This window comes from Ornithodoros turicata, chromosome 6 (genome assembly GCF_037126465.1).
Source record: "Ornithodoros turicata isolate Travis chromosome 6, ASM3712646v1, whole genome shotgun sequence".
NCBI classification, from domain to species: domain Eukaryota; kingdom Metazoa; phylum Arthropoda; class Arachnida; order Ixodida; family Argasidae; genus Ornithodoros; species Ornithodoros turicata.
The window spans coordinates 24,514,176-24,520,555 of NC_088206.1; positions in this window are offsets into that span (position 1 = coordinate 24,514,176).

Genomic DNA, 6,380 nt, shown 5'->3' on the forward strand with positions numbered 1-6,380 from the left:
TCCGCGTGATGGGTTTTGAAGTTAAAGTCTGTGCGATGGATTTTGAAGATGACGGGTAGGTTTCGGAGCCTTCATAATAGGTTTTGAAGCCGACAATGGGAGATACCCGGGTTCGAATCCCGGTGCCGGCTGTGCTGTCTGGGGTTTTTCCTGGGTTTTCCTCAGACGCTTTCAGACATATGTCGGCACAGTTCCCCTAGAAGTCGGCCCAGGACGCACATTTCCCCAGGGCGTCAGTCGTGACGTTGCCCACATACGTGAGGCCGACAACGGCAAGCCCTTTCGCCATCACCACCACCACCACCACCGAAGCCGTCAATGTTCAGTCGATGTCTGACGTTCACGTGTCGTGACTGTTACTTGTGCGAACGCGTGCGGAGTGAATGGCAAATGTGTATTGGAGTGCACCGAGCGAACATAAACGCTTCGCGTTTCGTGTCTGGTGTGGGCTTATGGGCCTGACACTGCAGATGCCTGGCGGACTTCCTCCTCCCCCCTCGTTATGTATCGGCGGACGCAGAGAGGGAAAGTGTTTGGAACGCGTTACTCTTTCGCGTAGTGGGGCGCGGAGAGCAATGTCATGTAGCCGGAGGCAACTGCATGTTGCAAATGTAAGCGGTAGATTAGATCGAGAGGCAATTTGGCGTTGTGCGGTCTGCACGTTGCGGTTGTTCTGTTTGACTCATTTGTTCGCCTACAACTATAATGTGGGTATATATATAATATATATATATATATATATATATATGTATGTATGTATATGTGTATATACAGGGTGTCCACGCTAAGTGAGAACAGATTTTTTAAAAATATATATAACACTTTTTCCAAGATGAAAACAATTGCAATATAGCATATGCTGAAGGGCACTCCCTAGCAGGGCATTAGCAAAGTCCAAAGGCAATGTCTTAATTAACTTTCATTAATTAACTTTTTTATTATAAAAGCTACAAAGTTGTCCCAATGAGAACATCTGTTCCTTTCGGTCACCTGATATCGTAGCCGTTTTCAGAACAAAAATCCGTTCGATAGATCGCCCGCAAAAAATTCGTGAAGGAACGCCATTTTTTTCTTTATTTTGTTCATTGCGCTTCTTAGAAGACGCGTATTTCCTTCATCCCCAACGGGAGAGGGGGAAGGAGCACAGGGCCGCCTCATGCGTCGAAGATGAGCTTTAACTTGCGGAAACAAAACAAAAACAAATGTATCGGGTGACTCTATCTGAACTGGCCTTATCTTGGGTTGCATTTTCTGTTTCCTTTTAATCTTTTTCCAGGACGCGAGAGGCGATAGTGTGCTCTTTCTCCCTCTCACATTGGGGGTGAAAGAAAGACGCGTCTTCTAAGAAGCGCAATGAACAAAATAAAGAATAAAATGGCGTTCCATCACGAATTTTTTGCGGGCGATCTATCGAACGGATTTTTGTTCTGAAAACGGCTACGATATCAGGTGACCGAAAGGAACAGATGTTCTCATTGGGACAACTTTGTAGCTTTTATAATTAAAAAGTTAATTAATGAAAGTGCCTTTGGACTTTGCTAATGCCCTGCTAAGGAGTGCCCTTTAGCATATGCTATATTGCAATTGATTTCATCTTGGAAAAAGTGTTATATATATTTTTTTAAAAATCTGTTCACACTTAGCGTGGACACCCTGTATATGTATACAGGGTGTCCCTGATAAATATAACCGTATTTTTTTAAAGGTACTGTAAAGCAGTAGACAAGCATTATATGCCGGTGATATGACTAGAGACTTCGTTGCTTCTAAATACCATATGCGGAACCATACGACCGACAACGCGCTATAAATATTTTTAATTTGCCATGAAAGATGCGGCGTAGCTCTGCGGCGTAGTGGAGCGGTGCGACGCCTGGTGTCAAACAACCCCCTGTACAGCGGGCAACACTGAAAATTGGTATTACACACTATGACATCGGAACTTCGTTATTTTAGTAACCATATTATTAGTTTTCCTGTTTACCTATGCATTCTGAAACCCCTGTTAACAGTTTAACCTGTTAACCCCTGTTTTTGCGAATTAACCCAGTGCTGGCCGCTGTTCGATGAGGGCTCTCCCTACTTCTCTGCTGCGCCTGCGCGCTCCTTTTGTTCGCGGCCTCTTTCGAACGAACAAACTCTCTCTGTGAACAAACAAGTCCCGACGCTGTCTGGCTTCTTGAACGTCTGACACATTTTTTTCAACGGCTCAGTATTTCATTTCAGTTCGCTTATCCGTTTATCCTCAGATGTGGATCGTTGTGTGGATTGCAGGGGCGGATTTTATGGTGGATTGTGGTGGATTCTTATGTCGGGCCCAGTGTTATACGCATGCAATGTGGTTGCCGCCGTACGTGTCAGAAGTACGGATTCATTTCGAATACCTAGTACAGTGTTGCCCGTAATCTTTAATTGTAATTTTCTAATGAACTGCACCGTCGATTGGAATGAAACTTGCACAGTTTTTGTCCTGGTGGCTTGGACTATCGAATAGCCACACTAAATGACATTTGATCGGTGCTGCTTTACAGTACCTTTAAATATATCTATCACTTTTTCCGAGATGAAATCAATTAGAATATAACATATGCTGAAGGGCACTCCCTAGGAGGGCATTAGCAGACTCCTAAGGCAATTACTTAATTAACTTTCAATAATTAACTACGAAGTTGTTCCAATGAGAACATCTGATCTCTTCGGTCACTAGATACCAAAGCCGTTTTCAGAACAAAAATCCGTTCGCAAAAAAATCGTGAAGGAACACCAGTTTTTTCTTTATTTTGTTCATTGCGCATCTTCGAAGACGGGTCTTTCCTTCATCCCCAACGTGAGAGAGTGAAAGAGAACAGTGCCGCCTCATGCGTTGAAGATTAGCTTGAAACAAAACAAAAACAAATGTATCGAGTGACTCTATCGCAACTGCCCGTATCTTGGGCTGCATTTTCTGTTTTCTTTTTCTATAATCAAACTCAAACTCAACTCTGTTTTCTTTTCATCTTGTTCCAGGACTCAAGAGGTGATAGTGTGCTCTTTCATCCTCTCGTATTGGGGGTGAAGGAAAGACGCGTCGTCGAAGATGCGCAATGAACAAAATAAAGAAAAAAATGGTGTTCATTCACGAATTTTTTGCGGACGATCTATCAAACGGATTTTTGTTCTGAAAACGGCTTTGGTATCTGGTCACCGAACAGATCAGATGTTCTCATTGGAACAACTTCGTAGCTTTTAGAATTAAAAAGCTAATTATTGAAAGTTAATTAAGACATGGCCTTAGGAGTCTGCTAATGCCTTCCTAGGGAGTGCCCTTCAGCATATGCTATATTGCAATTGATTTCATCTCGGAAAAAGTGATAGATATATTTTTAAAGGGACGGTCTCGTACAGATCGGGCGATTCCGAAGCTTAGCTGAAACTATATTCATGAGTGCTACAGAAACACAGTCGCGAAAGTTTCATCCAAAACAACGAAGTGGTTCTCGAGAAATTTACAGAAATATGCCATACTAGCAGACGACGGAAGTTGCTGCTGGATTCGCTCCCTCTCATGCAACGTCACGCGTGACATGGTTATGGGTTTTATCACGTGGCTTTATGGTGGAAGGTCTCCCATTGGGCGACCGAAGAACGAAACAGTTGTTTGCGGTTGGAAAGTGTCATGCGCGACGTCGTAATGTCTGACAGCGAATTTAGCGTCGTAGTGTCGACGGGTTCCTGTCACTGAGCGGTGAAGATGAGTTCATCAGCTCCGACCAATTGAATTACGGGAACATCGATTAGCCTTACGCTGCTGACCCTTTGCCACAACAACGATGCCAGTGGAAATTAGTGGATGATTCAGAGCTGATCGACTTTGGGTAAAACTCATCAATAAATGCGCACTGTTGTGCGTATATATGTTCCGCCTGATCGTGACACCTTTTCGAAATTGTACAAACGTTGCTGGTGTGTGTACCCACTGCTCGCCGCAGGAGGCTCGAGTACATATGCAGCGCATGGCTGTAAACAGAGTAGTGGCTGTTGTTGACGACACCGGTGTATACGCTGCATCAAGCAACATGTTCTGTTCCCTGATTTTTGCGCACGTCGGGAACTTTTAATCGTCAACGGCGCTCCTTATCGGTGATACAGCGGCCACTCTGTCCGAACGATAACAGGTGTGTTGCGATTCTGAAGTTGCGCTATTGTTTATATAGGGTGGCAGTTTTCATTTATTGTGACGCAAGAAAACTAAACGCGGGATTGACATGCATCTGCATTACTTCTAACAGGTACATCAGTAACCGGATCTGGATATATCTTGGTCCAAGGAATAGGCGCCAGATAAGGACTATCCTTGACTTTGCTGACCAAGAGCGAGTGCGACCTGGTCAGACATAAGACCTGGTGCGCCAATAGGAGGACTCGGGAGGCGGAGCGCTGCGGCCTCTGCTCTTGCCTAATAGATTGCGCATCGGTAGCGCTCGGCTCGGGATATGTGAGCCGCTGTCGTCTGCTTCTTCCGGTAGAGCTACGACCTTGAAGCCTCTGCTCTCGCGTAATGGCCCAACATTGTTTCTTTTTTCTTTTTGTAAGTACCGAGCGCCAATGTTGCGCGCTCCGCCTCACGAGTTCTCCTATTGGCGCACCATTTGGAGGCGGAGCCTCCCTCGCTCTTGGTCAGCAAGGTACTATAGGGACTGTGCGACAAACTGGTGGCGCCGCGATGCGGCCTCCGGAGAAAGTACCTTGCGTGATAGCCGCCGGGTAGCCAGCTTTGTTTACATGTGAAGTGCGGGTATCTTTTTTGCCACAGCATCGCTAACTGTGCCAGCACCTAAAAGAACTCTTCATTAGGGACCAGATGTTTCATTTCTCGTGATTTCTACGCTTCCAATACCACCGAGGTCACTAGACTCGCAGCGAATAGCGTTTGTGACGCGCGTTCGGCCATTGCATGAGGTGTGCACAACATGAGCGAATATATTCTATTTCTTTTGTTCTAGTTTCAATGAAACTGAATGAGGACCTGCAAAATGATCAATGATTTACAGTTGCCACTTTCGTGACGGTGAAACGCCGCTGGATACTGTATCACCATCAAATGCACCGACCAAACGGCAACCTATTTCGAGATAATGATTGAGGTGTTTCATCGCCAGTGCCCAGAGCCGATATTGCTCTCGGTATGACGAGTCTCACAGTGAGAACAGAAGTTCTATGTTGTCCAAAAGGTTTAGTATTTACTCACCGACCATTTCACAGCTCTCGTCCCGCAAGCTTACGGGGGTAGCCGAGGTAAAAACTCACATACTTTCTTCTCTGAGGATCTCTTTAGAGTTATTGTATCTGAAGATACTGGAAAAACTGCAGTACAAGTTCAGGCAATAAGTTGTGACCCCACGTGTTTATTTGTATGGATAAAACGGACCCACGATGTAAATTTCAGTGACGAAGCTATGTGTGTGCAAAGACGACGAAAGGAATACAAGACTCAGTCAAAAACATATTACAAATGGCTGGAGTCAGAGGAATACACGTATATAACCTTCGCTAGCAAGCCATTTTGTGAGGAGTCAAATAACCATCCTCTCGACGTATCACTTACAGGTGTTTTGACCGGGCAGACGCGAGTGGCTGTTTCCGTACTTCCGTACTGTTAGATGCATTATAAATACGGTGGTTGCTTCTGTGCAGTTTGTCTCCATTCTCTTCGTTCGCGCCCCAGAAAGGTTCCACATTATTTGCACTTCAAAAATTTGCCCTTCTAATTACGGAGGTCGCCACGCAAGCTACGGTTCCACTTGAGAATGCATAGAACGGGCGGCGTGGTATCACGTCGGGTACGTCCAAGACCGCCACTGGCGGCGCTGTCGCGACGGAGCAGCGCGCCCCCTGTAGGTGTCGCACGGTCCCTATAGGGAGTGTGCGACAATCTGGTGGCGCCGCGATGCGGCCTCCGGAGAAAGTACCTTGCGTGATAGCCGCCGGGTAGCCAGCTTTGTTTACATGTAAAGTGCGGGCGTCTTTTTTTGCCACACTGGAACTGTTGCATCGCTAACTGTGCCAGCACCTAAAGGAATTCTTCGTTAGGGACCTGATGTTTCATTTCTCGTGATTCTATGCTTCCAATACCACCGAGGGCACTAGACTGGCAGCGAATAGCGTTTGTGACGCGCGTTCGGCCATTGTATGAGGTGTGCACAACATATTCTATTTCTTTTGTTCTAGTTTCAGCGAAACAGAATGAGGACCTGCAAAATGATCAATGATTTACAGTTGCTACTTTCGTGACGGTGAAACGCCGCTGGATCGTGATACTGATTGAGGTGTTTCATCGCCAGTGCCACGAGCCGATATTGCTCCCGGTAATCTGGTTAACGAGTGTCACAGTGAGAACGGAA